Here is a 23,466-nt window from a genome sequence, read left to right on the forward strand (position 1 = left end):
GCTTGATGGGCAAGCAAACATTAGCTAAACAATTAAGAAATTTAACAATTTAAAAATTCATTAATATGACATTAAGACCGGAATATCCTCAAATTTATAATAATTCGAAACCATCAATGTCTATACTAATATCAGAAACCAGTGTCACAAGTACATGAGTGGCTAGATTACTACAAGTTAAGTCTGAAATGAAATACAAACTTTCTAATACAAAGTAAACAACAACAAAGATAAGAAGGGAACTCCGGGTTCTGCAAACACCGTGCAACACTACCTCAAGTCTCTTGGGGGGAAGGGTCCGAGCAATCCCTTCTTTACATCGATGGGACCAACACCGGGATCTGCATAAGAAATGCAGAAGTGTAGTATGAATACAATTGATCCTATGTACTCCATAATTCCCGAGCCTAACCTCGACGAAGTAGTGACGAGGCTATAACAAGACACTAATCATAACTTGTGCAAGTCTAAGTAGAAAAATATTAACTAGATAGAGAAACGATTAACAACATGCTAATGGAACACAAATGTGAATGACAGAAAGCCCCAAAATATCATCACTTCTTAGTATTTCAACACAACACTGTAGCAACATCTATCAACCAATAGTAACCACAATATATCCTCTCCCTTGCGGCGTGCAATCAGATCCTTATATCAATACCAATACCGTTGCGGCGCGTAACCTGATCCATATATATAATAATAATAATATTATTATTGCAACTTGTAACCCGATCTACATATATAATAATACTATTGTTACGGCGTGCAACCCGATCCACATATATAATAATAATATTGTTGTGACATGCAAGCCCATCCAGTATATATATATATATATATATATATATATATATATATATATATATATATATAGAGAGAGAGAGAGAGAGAGAGAGAACCACAACAAGTGACAACATATCTCACAACGTAACATAAAAAGGGAAATAAAACGCATAAATTCTATAAGACAATTCAATATAACACAGTAGAGTGAAATAGGAAGTAAGTAAAGATAATTAAGCAAGTAAAGGCATGAGACATGTAAAAGCGTCTATCCTATAGCATGTAAAACTATATAATAAGTAAAGATAGACAATAAATAAAGGCATGGATAGATGGAAGCATTTAGCAAGTAGGGACATAAAACAAGTGAAGGCATGTACTTAACAAGTAAGGACATGTAGCAAGTAAAGCACGTAACAAGTAAGAACATGGAATAAATGAAGACATGGTATAATGAAAGACATGCAATTAATAGCACACCCCGCATGCTTGTACCCATAATAATGCATATGCACTCGTCATCTTTCATATACACCATCCCTGCACATAAACCACGTAGCAAATAGACCTATGAAGTCCTAATCCCTTTAAATCAAGGTTAACCATGACACATACCTCTTTTCGGGATAAAGTCAACAATCATGCCTTTCCCTTTGGAACAAGCCTCTAAACCACCCGAATATAGTCAATTATTGTTCAAACAAGTCAAAACAAGCTTTAGAAACTACATTTATACAATAAAGATTCAATCTTTAACATAATTGAAAAAGTCAACAAAAAAATCAATCCCGAACCACGTGGTCAAAATCTGAAATTTAGACCAAATCCCGATTACCCATTCACCTCGAGCCTGGATGATTTGTTTTGAAATCTAGCCTCAACTTGAGGTTTGAATTTCAATTTTAGAAAATCCCTAAATTATACCCAAAATAACCCCAATTTCTACTCTAAAAATCCTAGAATTGATGATGAAATTGCTCTACAATAATTACCAATATGTAGTCTAGGTTTCAAAAATGGTCTAAAATGAGCTAAGTCCTGAACAACCCACATTTTACCCAGCTACAAGTATCGCAAATGCGAAACAATGATCGCAAATGTGATACAGTGCCTGAGCCTTTTTGGTATCACAAATGCGACCAAAACCTCTCATTTGCGAAGTTCCCATCCATCGCAAATGCGTCAAATCTGCGAAGATGTCCAGCCCGGCCCCTTATCGCAAATACGATTCACCCCATCTCGAAAATGTGAACTTTTCTTTTCAAAAGCAAAGTACTAGTCCCCAGTCCCATATCGCAAATGTGAGCCTGATATCGCTAATGCGAGACCTGCATGTTTAGAACACCAGATTGTTCTCAGCAATTCAAAAACATCCACAACTCATACGAAACTCACTTGAGACCCTCTGGCTCATATCCGAACATCAAAACAAATGTAATAACATCATACAAACTCGCTCGCTATCTCAGGTCATTAAAATAACATCAAAATTCAAGAATCGATAAATAAAGCTCAAGATTTTCAAGTTCAAAACTCATTTTTCCACGTTTTTGCGTAAAGCACCGAAACGGCCTCAGTTTACTCGGTACCCCAGCCAAACGTGTGTACAAATTCAAAATCATCATGCTAACCTACCGGATTTGTCAAAACATCGATACGAGATCGTTTACCAAAAAGGTTGACCGTGCTCTAGTCATATTTAAAGAAAACAATCATATTTTCTTTAAAATTTCACATATAAACTTTCCGTAAATTGACGCGGGTCTACGCATGCAAGTCATAAATCATCAAATTGAATTATGAGAAGTCTCGAAACACATAAAAGGGATCTAGTACTCATGACGACCTATCGAGTCGTTACATTCTCCACCTCTAAAAGAAACGTTCATCCTCGATCGGACATAGAAATGTACCTGGACTGGCAAAAAGGTGTGGGTATCTACTCCCCATATCGGACTCGGACTCCCAAGTAGACTCCTAAATCGGCTGACCTCTCAAACACACTTTCACTGAAGGAATGTCCTTAGATCTAAACTTTCGAACCTGTCGGCCTAGAATAGCCACCAGCTCTTCCTTATAGGTAAATTCTCATCAAGTTACACAATGCTGAAGTCTAAAATATGTGACTTATCTTCATGGTACTTCCTAAGCATGGACACATGAAATACAGGATGCACCCATTCTAGGCTACGCATCAATACAAGCTTATAAGCAACCACCATATCTCTCTCCAAGATCTCAAATCGGCCAATAAACCTCGGGCTCAACTTGCCCTTTTTCCCAAATTGCATCACGCTCTTCATAGGCGACACTCAGAGAAGAACCTTTCCACATTCAATGTGAGCCACATCTCAAACTTTAGGGTCCGCACAACTCTTTTGCCTGGACTGAGTTGTACGAAGTAGCTCCCGAATCACTTTCATCTTCTCCATCAAATCATGAACCAAATCTTTGCCCCCACAATCTGGCCTCACCGGGCTCAAACCATCCAACCGTAGAACGACATCACCTTCTCATATAAGGCCTCATACGGAGCCGTTTGGATGCTCGACTAATAGCTATTGTTGTAGGCAAACTCCACTAGAGGTAGAAACTTGTCCTACTGACCCCCGAAATCCATAAAGCATTCCCACAACATATCCTCTGAATTCTAAGCGGTACACTCGTACTGACCATCTATATGAGGATGAAACATGATGTGCCTAACTCACGCTGCACATCTCTCCAAAAGCGTGAAGTGAACTATGTGCCCCAGTCTTAAATGATAGAAATGGGCACAATGTGCAGGAAGATGATCTACTGGATGTAAATCTGAGCCGATCACTCTGAAGAATAGGAAGTCATCACCGGAATGAAGTGTGCTGGCTTAGTCAACTAGTCCACGATAACCTAGACGGCTTCATACTTCTTCAAGGTCCGTGGTCAACCTACCAAAAAATCCATAGTAATGCGCTCCCACTTGCACACCACTATCACTAATCACTGAGTCAATCCACCCAATTTCGGATGTTCATACTTCACCTGTTGACAATTCAAAAATTGAGAAACATGTCCACCAATGTGTTCTTTCATCTTCCGTCAAAAATAGTGCTGCTTCAAGTCATGATAAATCTTCGTGACACCTGGGTGAATGGAATACCGTGAACTATGAGTCTTCTTAAGGATCAACTCTCTTAAACCATCAACATTCGGAACACTAATCCATCCCAGAAGGTGCATAAGACCATCATCCCCAATCACGACCTCCTTAGCACCGCCTCACTGCACTTTGTCTTTCCACACCAAAAAGTGAGGATCATCAAACTGGTGAGCCTTGATGCGCTCCAATAACGATGACAAACCCACAACACAAGCAAAACCCCAGCTAGGCTCCGAAATATCCCACATCACGAACTGGTTGGCCAAAGCATGAACATTCATGGCTAATAGCCTCTCCACTGCGGTAAAATTACAAACTGCCCATGCTCTTCGCCTTCCCCAGATGATATAATATGGTTATATATTAGTCTTCCAATAACTCTAACCTTATCCACTACCTCAAGATCCTTCTATTTGAATAGATTTTTGAGACTCCGATGGTCGGTATAGACCTGTCACGACCCAAACTAACCCCTGTCGTGATGGTGTCTATCATGGAACTAGGCAAGCCAACACATTTCCAAAACAAACCAGTATTTTTCATTTCAAAGAAAATTTCAGTGTTATTTAACATAAAAACCGTCGTAAAGGAGTTCAAATCAAAATAAAAGTGCGGAAGGAAAAGCCCGACATCGGGGTGTCACTAGTCATGAGCATCTACTACAATCTGTCTAACAATATCAAGGCTAACTCAGCCTAGAAAATAGCTAAATACAACTAGAAGAAGACAAGAGGGAGAAGAGCAGGGGCTGCGATCGCCAAACAGCTACCTTGCTATCTCCAAGAAAATCTGTAACCAGAACAATCAATAACTGCTACCGTGTCTAGCTACACCTGAATCTGCACACAAGGTGCAGGGAGTAACGTGAGTACACCAACTCAGTAAGTAACAACAATAAATAAAGACTGAGCAATAGTGACGAGTAATAAAGAATATACTGTTCATATCAGGATATCTCAGTAAATTACCACATGCCTTTAAAATTAGGATTTGCATCAAAACATCTCGTTTAAACCCAGTTCCAGTAAAAATCATTTAAAGATATTTTTCAACAATTTTCAAACAGAGGAAAATGCAAAGGTGATAAAAAAAATTATGAAATCATAAACAGCCCCTCGGGCAAAAACATCACTCATATACAGCCCCTCGGGCAAACCTCACAGTCACTCATGCCACTCGGGCATACCTCACAATCACTCATGCCTCCCAGCCACTCATCACTCGGCACTCGGCACTCGCACTCAGTAGGTACCTGCGCTCACTGGGGCTATGTACAGACTCCGGAGGGGCTCCTTCAGCCCAAGCGCTATAATCTGCACGGACAACTCACGTGCTATAATAATAAAATATGCTGCAGGCGGGCAGCCCCGATCCATACTCATCCTCACAAATCAGGCGCTCGGCCTCACTCAATCATAAACCTCTCAAGCCACTCGGGCCTTTCCGTAAAACAGGGCATTCAGCCCAAAACATTTATATGCATCAAAATAGAGTCATAAAACTGAGTTATGCGATAAACAAGTATAAACATGACTGAGTATAGATTTTCAATCGAAAGCAATGAGAGGATAGTAAGAAAAAGCCCCCAAGGGTCCAAACAGTACTGGCGCAAGGCCCAAACATGGCATTCAGCCCAATTTACAGAAACTCTTTCTAAAACATATAAGTATCATATAATTTCAACAAAATATGCAACTTTACAATTTCTACGGGACAAACCAAGTCACAAATCCCCAATGGTGCACACCCACACGCCCGTTACCTAGCATGTGCGTCACCTCAAAATAGTAGAATGATGCAAAATTCGGGGTTTCGTACCCTCAGGACTTAGATTTACAATCGTTACTTACCTCAAACCGGTCAAATATCTACCCCGCAATGCTCTTGCCTCTGGACTCGGCCTCCAAATGCTCCAAATCTATCCACAATCAATACAATTCCATCAATATACGCTAATGGAATAAATTCCACAAGAAAAGCTACAAAATTAGACCAAAACTAGAAATTTGCTCAAACCCGGCCCCCGGACCCACGTCTCGAAATTCGACAAAATTCATAAAACTAGAAAGCTCATTCACTCACGAGTCTAACCATACCAAATTTATCAAAATCTAACATCGTTTGGTCCTTCAAATCCTTAAATTACTCTCCAAATATTCCAAGCCCTAACCCCTCATTTTCACTAATTACAATGATTAAACAACGAGAAAATCACCATAGATACGAGTATTAGGCTCAAGTAACTTACCTCAATGAAAACCCCCTTGATTCCCTCTTCAAAACTCTCCAAAAAGCTTCAAATCTGAATAGAAATAGTGAAGAATGCCCAAAAATTTGCGAAGTGTGCAATATGTACCCTCTGCCCAGGCTTCTCGCACTTGCGGCCGTTTTCTCGCACCCGCGCGACCGCACTTGCAGTCCAAGGATCTGCACCTGCGCAACTCACTTATCCACCCAGACTCCGCATCTACGGCAAAATCGCCGCACCTGCGAAGGCGCATCTGCGCGTTTCCTCCGCTTCTGCGAAGCCTGCCTAGCAATGCCCTTTCCGCATCTGCACCCCAGGTTTTGCACCTGCGGGCTCACAGATGTGACCTCCAACTCGCACTGTGCAACCTGCCTAGCCCAGCGTTGCTCGCACATGAGCACTCCCCACGCGCACCAGTGGCCTCGCACCTGCAACTCTACCTTCCGCAGGTGCAGAAATAGCAGAAGCAGCAGCTCCAGCTGCAAATTCCAACTTCGACAAATCCGTTAACCACCCGAAATCACCCGAGGCCCTCAGGACCTCAACCAAAAATACCAACAAGTCATATATCAACATACAAACTTAGTCGAACCTTCGAATTACTCAAAACATCATCCAAACACCAAATTATCCTCGGATTCAAGCCTAAGAACTTCTAAATTTTCAAATTCGGCAACCGATGCTGAAACCAACCAAACCACGTCCGAATGACCTCAAATTTTGCACACACATCACAAATGACACTACAAACCTACTCCAACTTTCGGAATTCCATTCCGACCCCGATATCAAGTTTTTCACTGCCGACCGAAATTGCCAAATTTCCAATTTCGCCAATTCAAGCCTAATTCTACCACGGACCTCCAAATCATAATTTGGACATACTCCTAAGTCCAAAATCACCTAACGGAGCTAACAGAACCATCATAATTCAAATCCGAGATTGTTTACACATCGGTCAACCTTCGGTTGACTTTTTCCAAATTAAGTTTCTACTTAAGAGACTAAGTGTCTCAATTCACTCTAAAACCATTCTGGTCCTAAACCAACTAACCCGATATAACATAATATAGCTGAATAACACAAAAAGAAGTAGAAATGGGGAAAATGGGGCTTTAACTCTCGAAACGACTGTCCGGGTCATTACATCCTCCCCCTCTTAAACATTCGTTCGTCCTCGAACGGGTCTAGAAACATACCTGGAGTCTCGAATAGGCATGGATATCTGCTCTGCATCTCCCGCTCGGTCTCCCAGGTGGCCTCCTCCACAGGCTGACCTCTCCATTGCACCTTCACTGAAGCTATATCCTTTGACCTCAACCTTCGAACCTGCCGATCTAAAATAACCACCGGCTCTACATCATAAGTCATATTAGCCTCTAACTGAACCGTGCTGAAATCCAAAACATGGGAGGGATCTCCAATATACTTTCGGAGCATGGAAACATGAAACACTGGATGCACACTCGACAAGCTGGGTGGTAAGGCAAGATTATAAGCCAACTCTCCTATCCTCTTAAGCACCTCAAAAGCCCCAATAAACAGGGGGTTGAACTTGCCCCTCTTCCCAAACCTCATAACACCCTTCATGGGTGATACCTTTAGCAAAACCTTCTCCCCAACCATAAAAGACACATTACGGACCTTCTTATCCGCATAGCTCTTCTGCCTAGACTGTGTCGTGCGAAGCCGTTCCTGAATCAATTTCACTTTATCTAATGCGTCCTGAACCAAGTCTGTACCTAAGAGCCTAGCCTCACCCGACTCAAACCATCCAACCGGAGATCTACACCTCCTCCCATACAAAGCCTCGTACGGAGCCATCTGAATACTCGACTGATAACTGTTGTTATATGCAAACTCTGCGAGTGGCAGAAACTTGTCCCATGAACCCTCAAAGTCAATGACACAAGCACGCAACATGTCCTCCAATATCTGAATAGTGCACTCGGACTGCCCGTCCGTCTGAGGGTGAAAAGTTGTGCTCAACTCAACCTGAGTACCCAACTCTCGTTGCACGGCCCTCCAAAACTGCAATGTGAACTGAGTACCCCTATCTAAAATGATGGAAACTGGGACACCATGCAGGCGAACGATCTCTCGGATGTAAATCTCAGCCAACCGCTCTGAAGAGTAAGTTGTACCAACTGGAATGAAGTGCGCGGACTTGGTCAGCCAATCCACAATAACCCAAATAGTGTCAAACTTCCTCAAAGTCCGTGGGAGCCCAACTACAAAATCCATGGTGATCTGCTCCCACTTCCACGTTGGGATCTCCAATCTCTGAAGCAAGCCACCCGGTCTCTGATGCTCATACTTAACCCGCTGACAGTTGAGACATCGAGCCACAAACCTAACTATATCCTTCTTCATCCGCCTCCACCAATAGTGTTGCCTCAAATCCTGGTACATCTTTGCGGCACCCGGATGGATGGAATACCGCGAGTTGTGGGCCTCCTCAATAATCAACTCTCGAAGCCCATCTACATTAGGCAAACATATCCGGCCCTGCATTCTCAGCACGCTGTCATTACCAATAGTCACATCCCTAGCATCACCTCTCTGAACCCTGTCCTGAAGAATGAGCAAGTGGGGGTCATCATACTGATGCTCCCTGATACGGTCATAAAGAGAAGACCCGGAGACCACACAAGCCAATACCCGACTAGGCTCCGAAATATCCAATCTGACAAGCTGGCCCGCTAAGGCCGGAACATCCAATGCCAAAGGTCTCTCTGCTACTGGAAGATATGCTAAACTCCCCAAACTCTCTGCCCGGCGACTTAAAGAATCGGCCACCACATTGGCCTTCCCCGGATGGTACAAAATAGTGATATCATAGTCCTTAAGAAGCTCCAACCATCTCCGCTGATGCAAATTAAGATCATTCTGCTTTAACAGATACTGTAGACTCCGGTGATCAGCATAGATCTCACAATGAACGCCATACAAATAATGACGCCAAATCTTCAAGGCGTGAACAATGGCTGCTAACTCAAGATCATGGACAGGATAGTTCTTCTCATAGGTCTTCAACTGGCGCGAGGCATAGGCGATCACCCTACCCTCCTGCATCAAAACACAACCAATGCCTATCCTTGAGGCATCACAATACATGGTGTAAGAACCTAAAGCTGATAGCAGAACTAACATTGGAGATGTGGTCAAAGCAGTCTTGAGCTTCTGAAAGCTCTCCTCACACTCATCCGACCACCTGAATGGAGCAACCTTTTGGGTCAGTTTGGTCTAGGGTGATGCAATAGATGTAAATCCCTCCACAAAGCGATGGTAGTAACCCACCAAACCAAGAAAACTCCTAATCTCTGTGGCTAAGGATGGTCTGGGCCAACTCTGCACCGCCTCTATCTTCTTCGGGTCCACCTGAATACCCTCACTGGACACCACGTGCCCCATGAATGCTACTGAACTGAGCCAAAACTCACATTTGGAGAACTTTGCATAAAGCTTCTCCTCCCTCAATCTCTGTAATACAATCTTCAAATGCTGAGAATGCTCCTCCTGGCTACGAGAGTACACCAGGATATCATCAATGAATACAACAACGAATGAGTCAAAATAGGGCTGGAATACAATGTTCATCAAATGCATGAACGCTGCTGAGGCATTGGTCAGCCCAAAAGGCATCACCAAGAACTCATAATGGCCATATCGGGTCCTGAAAGCTGTCTTAAGAATATCTGAATCCCGAATCTTTAGCTGGTGGTAACCAGACCTCAAATCAATCTTGGAGAACACCCTCGCTCCCTGAAGCTGGTCGAATAAATCATCAATATGAGGAAAAGGATACTTGTTCTTGACTGTGACCTTGTTCAACTGCCTGTAATCAATACACATTCTCTTGGAACCATCCTTCTTCTTCACAAATAGAACCGGTGCACCCCAAGGTGACACACTAGGCCAAATAAACCCCTCATCAAGGAGTTCCTGAAGCTGTTCTTTCAATTCCTTCAACTTCGCCGGTGCCATACGATACGGTGGAATAGAAATGGGCTGAGTGCCCGGTACCAAATCAATACCAAAGTCAATATCCCTATCAGGCGGCATGCCCGGCAGGTCTACAGGAAACACATCAAGAAAATCACGTACCACCGGAATAGAATCAATGACAGGAGTCTCTGCACTAACATCCCTCACAAAAGCCAAATAAGATAGGCAACCCTTCTCAACCATGTCCTAAGCCTTTAATTATGAAATCACCCTACTTCGTACATAATCTACAGAACCGCTCCACTCAACCCTCGGAATTCTCGACATAGCCAACATCACCGTCTTAGCATGACAATCTAGAATAGCATGACATGGAGATAACCAATCCATACCCAATATCACATCAAAATCAACCATACTGAGCAACAATAGATCTACTCGGGTCCCCAGACCCCCAATAGTCACCACACATGACCGATATACGAGGTCCACAATAATAGTATCACCCACATGAGTAGATACATGTACAGAAAAAACTAGAGACTCACGGGGCATATCCAAAAAATGGGCAAAATACGAGGAAACATATGAATACGTGGAACCAAGGTCAAATAATACTGAGGCATCTCTATGACAAAATAAGACAATACCTGTAATCACAGCATCTTAAGCAATAGCATCTGGTCTGGCAAGGAGAGCATAGAAACGGGCCTGACCACCGCCTAATCTGCCTCCCCCTCTAGGGCGACCGCTAGCTGACTGACCTCCACCCCGAGCTGACTGGGCGGGTGGTGAGGTAACTGGTGCTGTAGTCGGAGGCTGACTCCTCTACTGAGATAGACCTCCATGACGATGAGGACACTGCCTCCACATATGCCCAAGCTCCCCATACTCAAAACAACTCCCTGGTGCTAGTGGCGGAAACTGAAGGGAACCCCTAGCACCGGGATGACTTGTACAAGAACCTGGCATGGAAGAGTCTTGAACAAGTGGAGCACGGGGCGAAATCTGAGCTGGAAGGGCACTAAGTGATGAGTGGCCCTGATGAGAACTGTGAGAACCATGGCCAGATGATGCACCCCGATGAAATGGCCGAGCTGACTGAGCCTGTCTGAAATGACGACCTCTACCGTGCTGGAACTGACCCCCAAAAGGAGCACCGTTGAATCCACCCTGACCGCGAGGCCTCTTAGCCTCCCTCTCAACCTTCTCCTGACCGCGAACCATCTCAATCTGTCAAGCAATGTCGACAATCTCATCAAAAGTAGCACCTGAAACCCTCTCTCTGGTCATGAGCAACAGTAGCTGATAAGTGAGACCATCAATAAACCTCATGATCCTTTCCCTGTCCGTGGGAACCAACCAGATCGCATGACAGGCCAACTCAGAGAACCGCATCTCATACTGTGTCACAGACATATCACCCTGGCGAAGCCGCTCAAACTGTCAGTGCAACTCCTCTCTGTGGGATCGAGGCACGAACTTCTCCAAAAAGACCAAGGAGAACTGTTGCCAAGTAAGGGGTGCTGCGCCAACAGGCCTACGCCTCTCGTAAGTCTCCCACCATCTGAGTGCAGCCCCAAAAAACTGAAAGGTAGTGAATGAGACCCCATAAGTCTCCAGAATACCAGCAGTACGGAGTATCCTTTGACACATGTCCAAAAAGTCCTGAGCATCCTCTCTCTCTGTGCCACTGAAAGGTTGTGGCTAGAGTCTCCCAAACCTCTCCAACCTACGCTGATCATCCTCAGGCATAGCAGGAACCACATAATCCTGAGCAACTGCAACCGGCTGGGCCGGTGGTGCCTCTGGTGTCTGAAGTCCCTGAATAACCTGCTCGGGTGTGCGAGCGACGGGAGTCTGAGTGCCTCCCCTGGCCTGAGAAGTGGCTGCGGCCGTCAAAATAGAGACCGCCTGAGCAAGGCCAGTACACGCTTTCAGAATCTGAGCTAGGGCCTCCTGAAGGCCTGGAATCACAATAGGCACAGGAGGTGCCTGAGCTGGTGCATCAACAACTAGAATAGCATCTCCGTACCAATCCGCAAGACTCTACTAAACCCGTTCATGACTCGTGAGACCTATGTAACCTAGGCTCTAATAGCAATCTGTCACGACCCAAACTAACCCTTGTCGTGATGGTGCCTATTGTGGAACTAGGCAAGCCGACTCATTTCCAAAACAAACCGATATTTTTCATTTCAAAGAAAATTTCAATGTTATTTAACATAAAAACCGTCGTAAAGGAGTTCAAATCAAAATAAAAGTGCGGAAGGAAAAGCCCGACATCGGGGTGTCACTAGTCATGAGCATCTACTACAATCTGTCTAACAATATCAAGGCTAACTCAACCTGGAAAATAGCTGAATAAACCTAGAGGACAAGAGGGAGAAGAGCAGGGGTTGCGATCGCCAAACAGCTTCCTTGCTATCTCCAAGAAAATCTGCAACCAGAACAATCAATAACTGCTACCATGTCCAGCTACACCTGAATCTGCACACAAGGTGCAGGAGTAACGTGAGTACGCCAACTCAGTAAGTAACAACAATAAATAAAGACTGAGCAGTAGTGACGAGCAATAAAGCATAAAATGTTCATATCAGGAATTCTCAGTAAAATACCCATGCCTTTAAAATCAGGATTTGCATCAAAACATCTCGTTTAAACCCAATTCCAGTAAAAATCATTTAAAGATATTTTTCAACAATTTTCAAATAGAGGAAAATGCAAAGGTGAGCAATAAAAAATTGATGAAATCATAAACAGGCCCTCAGGAAAAAACATCAATCATATACAGTCCCTCGGGCAAACCTTACAGTCACTCGTGCCACTCGGGCATACCTCACAATCACTCTTGCTACTCGGGCATACCTCACAATCACCCATGCCTCCCAGTCACTCATCACTCGGCACTCGCACTCAGTAGGTACCTGCGCTCACTGGGGGTGTGTACAGACTCCGGAGGGGCTCCTTCAGCCCAAGCGCTATAATCTGCACGGACAACTCACGTGCTGCACAGAAAACTCACGTGCTGCATGGACAACTCACGTGCTATAATAATAAAGTATGCTACAGGCGGGCAGCCCCGATCCACGCTCATCCTCACAAATCAGGCCCTCGGCCTCACTCAGTCATAAACCTCTCAAGCCACTCGGGCATTTCAGTAAAACATGGCATTCGGCCCAAAATATTTATATGCATCAAAATAGAGTCATAAAACTGAGTTATGCGGTAAACAAGTATAAACATGACTGAGTATAGATTATCAATCGAAAACAATGAGAGGATAGTAAGAAAAAGTCCCTAAGGGTCCAAACAGTATTGGCGCAAGGCCCAAATATAGCATTCAACCCAATTTATAGAAACTCTTTCTAAAACATATAAGTATCACATAGTTTCAACAAAATATGCAACTTTACAGTTGGTACGAGAGGGACCAAGTCACAAATCCCCAAATGCTAGAATGATACAAAATCCGGGGTTTCGTACCCTCAGGACTAGATTTACAATCGTTACTTACCTCAAACCGGTCAAATCTCTACCCCGCAATGCTCTTGCCTCTGGACTCGGCCTCCAAATGCTCCAAATCTATCCATAATCAGTACAATTCCATCAATATACGCTAATAGAATAAGTTCCACAAGAAAAGCTACAAAATTAGATCAAAACTCGAAATTTGCTCAAACTCGGCCCCTGGACCACATCTCGAAATTCGACAAAATTCACAAAACTAGAAAGCTCATTCACTCATGAGTCTAACCATACCAAATTCATCAAAATCCGACATCGTTTGGTCCTTCAAATCCTTAAATTACTCTCCAAATATTCCAAGCCCTAACCCCTCATTTTCACTAATTACAATGATTAAACAATGGGAAAATCACCATATATACGAGTATTAGGCTCAAGTAACTTACCTCAATGGAAACCCCCTTGATTCCCTCTTCAAAACTCTCCAAAAAGCTCCAAATCCGAATAGAAATCGTGAAGAATGCCCAAATATTCGCGAAGTGTGCAATATGTACCCTCTGCCCAGGCTTCTCGCACCTGCAGCTGTTTTCTCGCACCCGCGCGACCGCACCTGCAGTCCAAGGAGCTGCACCTGCGCAACTCACTTTTCCACCCAGACTCCGCATTTGCGGCAAAATCGTCGCACATGCGAAGGCACATCTGCGCGTTTCCTCCGCTTCTGTGAAGCCTGCCCAGCATTGCCTTTTCCGCATCTGCGCCCCAGGTTTTGCACCTGCGATCTCGCAGATGTGACCTCCAACTCGCACCTGCGCAACCTGCCTAGCCTAGCATTGCTCACACCTGAGCACTCCCCACGTGCACCAGCGGCCTCGCACCTACGACGCTTCCTTCCGCACGTGCGGAAATAGCAGCTCCAGCTGCAAATTCCAACTTCGACAAATCTGTTAACCACCCGGAATCACACCGAGGCCATCGGGACCTCAACCAAAAATACCAACAAGTCATATATCAACATACAAACTTAGTGGAATCTTCGAATCACTCAAAACAACATCCAAACACCAAACTACCCTCGGATTCAAGCCTAAGAACTTCTAAATTTCCAAATTCGGCAACCGATGCCGAAACCAACCAAACCACGTCCGAATGACCTAAAATTTTGCACACACGTCACAAATGACACTACGAATCTACTACAACTCTCGGAATTCCATTCTAACCCCGATATCATGTTTTCCACTGCCGACCGAAATCGCCAAATTTCCAATTTTGCCAATTCAAGCCTAATTCTATCACGGACCTCCAAATCACATTCTGGACGTACTCCTAAGTCCAAAATCACCTAACGGAGCTAACGGAACCATCATAATTCAAATCCTAGATCGTTTACACATAGGTCAACATCCGGTTGACTTTTTCCAACTTAAGTTTCTACTTAAGAGACAGTGTCTCAACTCACTCTGAAACCACTCCGGTCCCGAACCAACTAATCCGATATAATATAATATAGCTGAATAAACCAAAAAGAAGTGGAAATAGGGAAAATGGGGCTGTAACTCTCGAAACAACCGGCCAGGTCGTTACAAGACCTCACATGGCATGTCGTAGAGATAGTGCATCCAAATCTTGAGCGCGTAAACAATGGTTGATAAATCCAAATAATGCATAGGGTAATTCTTCTCATTAACTTTTAACTAACGAGACACGTTGGGAATCACCCTACTATCCTCCATCAATAGCGTGCCGAGTCCAATAAGCGATGCATCACCATGCACAATATATTAACACCCCGGAAAAATTTGAAGTACTTGAGCGCTATTAAGAAAGTTAATGTGCGCTAATTATATTATTTTGAGTGAAGATGAGTACTATTAATAGGATGGATATCAATTGGATATGATAATAAGTGTACGAGGTATATTATAAGTGATGTGGGGTCTAAGGAGAGCCCTAAGTCCAAGTCAAGTTGGAAATTTCATGATAGACTAAAGTTTCAAATAGGTACGCACAAGATAAAATTTTGAACGAGCATATCTACATATATATATATATATATATATATATATATATATATATATATATCTACCTATCAATTGAAATATCTTCGAGTCTAGTTTCTAACACTTCAAACTGTTTGTCATTTGGATACTCTTACAAGAAGTTATGACCAACTTACCAAAGGCTGGCAGAATGCGATTCTGCGGCCAATTCTGCGATTGCAAAACCATTATGCGAAGTGGTTATGCGACCGCAAAACTGGTCGCAGACCTATCCAGTGAAGCCCGTTTTTGGGCATCAATTTTGCGGTGCATTGTGCGACCCGAATACCAATTGTGCTGTCCATTATGCGACCGCAGTCCTGATTTCGGAGGGTTAATTTTTCTATTTTCATAACCCGACCCCATTTTGATAAATAGCCTTTGGGGCTTATTTTGGGGTGTTTGTCTGAGGGTTTTAGAGAGGGGTAAGAGCATTTTAGAGAGAGAAAAAGGAAACCTAATATTCTAATAATCCAATCTTGCACCAATCTTCAAGAATCAAGGAAGCTAATCACAAGATCTTCATCTAAGAGGTAAGATTCAAATTTGGTGATTGTGAGTATGATTCTTGGGTGTAAGAGTATTATGTATATATGTTTGTACCAATAAGGTTTTTTTTATGATTGTTGAGCTTAAATAAGTAAAGATTGGGTTGTAGAATGAAAAAAATCTTGTAGAAGAACCTTGTAACCAAATTTGCACACCTTGTGTTTGATAAAATGCTCAAATGAGCTGAAACCATGAATACCTTCCTAATTTATGCTCAATTTTTGTCACGCCTCAAACTCAGGGAGCATGACCGGCGCTCAACCGAGAGAACCTGGCCGAGCAAGCCTGTTAGATTTCCTTCTACCCAAACTCATCCATGAATAAAGAGGAGATGTACTCCATTAATCAAACACTGAAAAGATTTTATTAACAACTTCCTTTTCATTCCCATTAACATGAAAAACATGATTTCCAAATACCTACGTTTCTAGTTTAATTCCCAACATCAACCACAACTCACAACCTGTCTACGGAGCCTCTAAGTACAATAGAAGAGTAATATGGAAATGCCGGCAACAAGGCCCCGGCTATACCTCAAAACATAGTACATGAGAAACAAAAGATACATGACCCCGAAATGAAGTGGGGCTCACCAAATCAGCTGAAAAGAGTGTACTGCTATCACTGATCAATGTCGCCTCCTGTAGAACCACCTGCATCCATTAAAGACGCAGCACCCCCGGCAAAAAGGATGTTAGTACTGTCGAGTAACACTAGTATGTATAGCTAAAAGTCCTCTTTCAAAATAGAATACCCATATAAATAAAGCCAACACATAGAAACAGCAAGTCACAATCAACAATATCCAAATGTCCAGTTAAAATATAATAATTTTTAAAATACGAACTTCATATACTATTTTGGTTGGGAGATCATTAGAACCGATATACCACCGTCTTTGTTAGCACGGAGTCCGATTACGCCCGATCGGCTAGGCTATCTCCACGAACAATGTGGTTTGATATGTGATGCGAAAGAAGGTTGTTACCAATAGTAGTACCACCATGTGTACAACATGGCGTCCGATCTCCACTCGATCAGCTAGGCCCCCTTCCCACATATGTCGTGTGGGTTGACTTTTTCAATCCACAATTGTTACCAGTTTCATCCCAATTAAGGGGAAGAATATCACAATTTCTTCAATATTTCAATTTCATCCCAAATAAAGGGAATAATCACAATCCACCCCTACACTGGCACGTGTAGTTTCAGGTGTGGGCCTTATGACCCACCCTTCCTCGGTTTTGCTAATGATGCTCCCAAAACCAATATTCATTTGATTTTCACACAGAGGTAATATAATTACAATTGTACTCACCTCAACATCTTTCACATTGTATAAATTCTCATTAGTATTTTCAGTCATTCACAACAATAATATTTCCTTGGCTCTTTTTGCCATTCACAAGTTTCTTTATTCCTGGCACGATGGCCGTATTTCATATTCCATACTTTCACCTCTTTCCATTTCAAAGATCACCATCAAATATCAACATATAGAATATTTCAGAAATTATATACTTCAAATCCATTTGTAATGGGAATTTTAAACACAAATAGTTTCTTCACAAAGAATGGGGCATACCAACCAGCAATAGAAACACACATCAAAATCATAAACAATCAATACATCATTTATTCTTGCAATGCTCTTCCCTAGAAATGATAATGTACAATTTCAACACATGATTATGTAAGAACTCGAATCACACTGGATATATTTATAAAGCAAAGCATTAGCTAACGTCGCCACTTATAGGCATGAATTGAGTACAAAAGCTTTTAGGCAATTCTATTTTTGAAATCATTTTTAAACAATTGAGTCGGGGTTCATTTCATATTCTTTATCGCATCCTCTCAAATCATTTGCACTACTAGCCACAATCATAACTTAAATTCTTGGCACGCTGGCCACACTCTATATCCCCAATTCACTTATTTCACTTCCAACCATCTTTATAGATTATCAACAATAAGACATTTCCAAATCAAGACTTTAGGTACACATATGAGCAATTAAGAGTCTTAAGAATATTGAAATTTTATTACACAATTTGGCATCATAACATGACTCAAAGACATAGCATTTTAATACACATATCATTCTTTAACACATTCCCAAAGGATAACATAATGTGATAGGAACATTCAGAACAAGTTTTGATTACACAATTCTCGTCACTTTGTTTATTCGGGACAATCAAATTTATTGGAAAAAACTCGGAACATAGAATAAGGAACTTGAGACAACCATACATGGAACTTACGGGAACATCGTGGAATTCAATTCTAAGAGAGAATGTTTAGCCAACATACCTCGCTTTGAGCTTTCCTTAAATTACTACGACGTTTCAAAAATTCTAGCAATCCCAATCTAATTTGAGACATAACAAAATTGAACCATAATTAGGAAGATATTCATGGTCTCGGCTCATTTGAGCATTTTATCAAACACTAGGTGCATAAATTTAACTACAAGGTTCTTCTACAAGATTTCCTTCACTCCACAATCCAAACTTTACTTATTTAAGCTCAACAATCTTCCCACAAACCTTATCAGTACAAGCATGTATAAATAATACTCGTACACCCAAGAATCATACTCCTAATCTCCCATCTTTTACCCCAAACTCGAAATTGAAGACTAGGGGTTTGAATCTTACCTCTTACATGAAGATCTTGTGGGTTTTCCTTGTCAATCTTCCAAGATTTGAGCAAGACTTGATGAATAATTAGCCTACGATTTCCTCTCTCTCTCTCTCTAAAACACTCTCACTTCTCTTAGAAACATCAAATTTTGGCTCAAAAATGGTCCTTTGCGTGTATTTAACGAAGTAGGGTCGGGTTATAAAAATCCAAAAATGAAGCTCCGGAACAGGATATGCGGTCGCATATGCGACTGCATAATGATTTTGCGGTCTGCAGAATAGGCCGCATAATTGGCCTCCAAACCTGGGCATGACTCACTCAGTCTGCGGCCATTATGCAGCCCGCAGACCTGTTCTGTGATCGCATAATGCACCGCAGAAGTGGTCTGCGGTAGCATAATGCGCTGCAAACCTGACCTCCAAACTGGCCCATCTCTACCTCACTCGGCGGCCATTATGCGGTCCGCAGAGTGATTCTGCGGCCGCATAGTGGGCCACAGAAGTGCATTTCTTATGCCCAACTTTTTTCTTTACTTTCCAGTGCATTGTTCAACCCAAAAAGTCCGAGCCACGAAACCTTGAATTCATTTGCAAAATTTTTTGGGGCTTTACACTTAAGTACTTAAAAATTTTCCGGGGTGTAACAATTTCATTATGTCTCAAAATAGATTGGGATATCTTGAATTTTCGGAACTTTGTAGTAATTTAAGAAAATCTCAAAGGGAGGTATGTTGGCTAAACTACTCTCTTAGAATTGAATTCCATGATGTTCCCGTAAGGTTCAAGTATGGTTGTATCAAGTTCCTTATTCTATGTTCCGAGATGTTCCCAATAAATTTGATTGTCCCGAATAAGCAAGGTGTCGAGAATTATGTATTCAAAACGTGTTACGAATGTCCCTATCACATTATATTATCCTTTGGGAATATATTCAAGATTGATATCTGTATTAAAATGCTATGTCTTTGAGTCGTGTTTCATATAAAAGTTATGATGCCAAATTGCGTGAGAAAATCCCAATATGCTTAAGACTCTTAATTGCTCATATGTGTACCTAATGTCTTGATTGGAAATGTATTATTGTTGATAATCTATAAAGATGGTAGTAAGTGAAATAAGTGAATTAGGGATATAAAGTGTGTCCAACGTGCCAAGAGTGAAAGTGATACTTGTGGCCAATGGTGCCAATGAAATGAAATGATGTGAGAAAGGTTATGAATGAGTCTTGATTCAACTATTCCGAATTGACTTTGAAAATAGAATTACCTAAAATCTTATGAACTCAAGCCATACCCATATGTGGTTGTTTTAACAAATGCTATGCTTTGTGAGTATTTTCAATGTGTTTTGCGTTCTTACATATTCATGAGGGAAAATTGTGTATTTCCCTTTTTGGGAAAAAATATTTCAAGAATAAATGGTGTGTTACTTGTTGACGATTTTAACTTGCACCTCAATTGCCAATTATTTTACTCCATTTCTCAGAAAGAAATCTATTGTGCTTAACTTGTTCATTTCTAATGAACTTAAAGTTGTGATTTCCGGAATAGTATATATGTTGATATTTATCATTATGATACATGAGAGGGAAGAAATGAAAGTGTGAAATATCAAATACGACCACCATGTCTTGATTAAAGAATCTTGTGAATGGCCAAAAGAGCCAAGGAAATATTGTTGTTGTTATTGGTTGAAAATACTAGTGGAGATTCATACAATATGAAAGATGATGAGGTAAATACATTTATACCTATGTTATTTCTGTGAATTATTCCCCTTATTTGGGATGAGATTGATGTGATAAAATTATTCCCCTTATTTGGGATAATATTAATGTGATAAAATTATTCCCCTTAATTGGGATAAGATTGATTGATAGAAAAGGATGATGTCGATCCACACGACATTGTGGTGAGACGGCCTAGCCGATCGGGTCGTGATTGGACACCATGTCGCACACATGGTGGTGATTGTGCTGGAAATTGTGATTGTGGTTGATGTCTCTAATGATATGGCCTAGCCAATCGGGTTGTGATCGGAATCCGTGCTAAGAGTACGGTGGTATTGGTATTGAGAGTGATTGTGGTTTATGTCTCTAATGAGATGGCCTAGCCGATCGGGTCGTGATCGGACTCCGTGCTAAAAGTACGGTGGTATTGGTATTGTGAATATTGGTATTGTAAAAGGTGATATCGTGAACAGTGATATATCGGTGCTAAAGATCTCCCAACCAAAAATAATATTATCATCATATTTTGATTATCACTTCACAGTGTTATCTTCATATTTTGGAAATTATTATGTTTTAACTTGGCATTTGAATATCATTGATTGTTGATTGTTGTTTCCACGATTTTCCCTTTCTTACATTGGCATTCTATTTTGAAAGAGTACAGTTTGCTTTACATACTAGTACTATTCTATATGTACTAACATCCCTTTTACCGGAGGAGCTGCATCTTTAATAGATGCAGGTGGTTCATCAGTGGGCAACTTTGGTCCTCGTTAGCAGTCGCTCTCTATTCAGCAAGTTTTGGTGAGCCCTACTCTATTACAGGCTTGATGTCATTCGAGTTGTACATTGTGTTTTGAGGTATAGCCGGGGCCTTATTGCCGGCACTTCCATACTACTCTTTTGTTGTACTTAGAGGCTCCATAGATAGGTTGTGGGTGGTATTCGATGTTAAGAATTGAACTAGTAATGTTGGTATTTGGCAAGCATGTTTTTCATTATATCTATAAACTTGTAATATTTTGGAAATTATGAATAAAGTTGCTAATGGATATGAAATGTGAGTTGTTAATAAAATATTTTCAGTGTTTGATTAATGAAGTACACTCCTCTTTATTCATGGATGAGTTTGGATAGAAGAAAATCTAATAGGCCTGCTCGGCTGGATTTACTCGGTTGAGCGTCGGTCGCGCACCCCGAGTTTGGGGCGTGACATATATGATCCCGAACCTGTGTGAAACACCAACACTCGGGTTGTAGTCAAGGCAGTCTTTACCTTCTGAGAGCGAGCATCCTTTTGGGTCAACTTGGTCAATGGGGTGGAAGTAGATGAAAACCCCTTCACAAACAGGCGATAGTAGACAGCCAAACCTAAGAAGCTTAGAATCTTTGTAGGTGAACTAGGTCAGGCTAGTTTTGAACTGCCTCAATCTTTTTAGGATCCACCTTGATACCATCGAAAGACATAACATGATCCAGAAAGGTAACTGACTGTAAACAGAACTCACACTTCAGAAACTTGGCATATAGCTGACAATCCTTCAAAGTCTAAAGTACAATCCTAGGTGTTGCTCATGCTCCTCCCTATTGCAAGAGTAAACCAGAATATCATCAATGAAGACAATCACAAAGGAATCTTAATAAGGCTTGAACACTCGGTTCATCAAATCCATGAAGGCTGCTGGGGCATTAGTAAGGCCAAATGACATCACCAAGAGCTAGTAATGACCATATCAAGTCCTAAATGTTGTCTTACGAACATCTGATGCCCTAAACTTCACATGATGGTAGCCAGATCTTAAATAAATGTTCAAAAACACCTTGGCACCCTGAATCTAGTTAAGTAAATCATCAATCCAAGGCAATAGATACTTGTTTGTGACAGTGACCTTGTTCAACTACCGATAATCTATGTACATGTCCCGACCCAAAAAATACATAGTCATAATGGTACCTAACCCCAATGTTAGGTAAGCCAAACATAGAACAAGGTAAATCAATTGATAGATTATTCATAACAAGAAATAAAATAACAGAATTCTATACCATCTCTCAAGGACTGGTAGTAGAAGTAACAAGAAACTATGAATTCCTAATACGATACACCCCATCTCGCATATGCGACCATTTCTTCGCAAAAACGAAGTCCCAGTTCCCGGTCCCATATTGCAAATGTGAGCCCGACATTGCAAATGCGAGACTTGTAGGTTCAAAACACCAGATTTTTCTCAACAATTCAAAAACATTTGCAACTTATCCGAAACTCAAATGAGTCCCTCGGTCTCCAACTCGAACATCCACACAAGTGTAATAAAATCATATAAACTCACACACTAGCTCAAATCATCAAAATAACATCAAAATTCAAGAATCGATAATTAAAACTCAAGATTATCATTTTCAAAACTCAATTTTCTAACTTTTACATAAAGCGCCGAAATGACCTTGGATCACCCGGGACCCAAAAGAACTTGCTTACAACTCCAAAATCATCATATGAACCTGCCGGAATTTTCAAAATACTGATCGGGTGTCGTTTATCAAAAACGTTGTCTGTGGTCAACTCTAGTCCCATTTAAAGTCAAAAATCACATTTTCTTTAACATTTCACATATAAGCTTTTAGGATAGATGCGGACTACGCACGCAAGTCATAAATCATCAAATTGAGCTATGAAAAGTCTCGAAACACATAAAAGGGACCTACTACTCAAGACGACCTATTGGGTCGTTACACTAGAATTAGCTACTTGCTAAATCGCTAGTAGAAAATAGAATGTTTTTATAATCTATCACTAATTTATTCATAAGTAGGATTAGTGATGAACTTTTCTATTTAGCTATAAAATTTATCCGTCGCTATTTCTTAATATTTTATAGTGAAGAACTCTCCTTGTATTGAATTCC

The sequence above is a fragment of the Nicotiana tomentosiformis genome, chromosome 1 (genome assembly GCF_000390325.3).
Source record: "Nicotiana tomentosiformis chromosome 1, ASM39032v3, whole genome shotgun sequence".
Classification (NCBI taxonomy): Eukaryota; Viridiplantae; Streptophyta; class Magnoliopsida; order Solanales; family Solanaceae; genus Nicotiana; species Nicotiana tomentosiformis.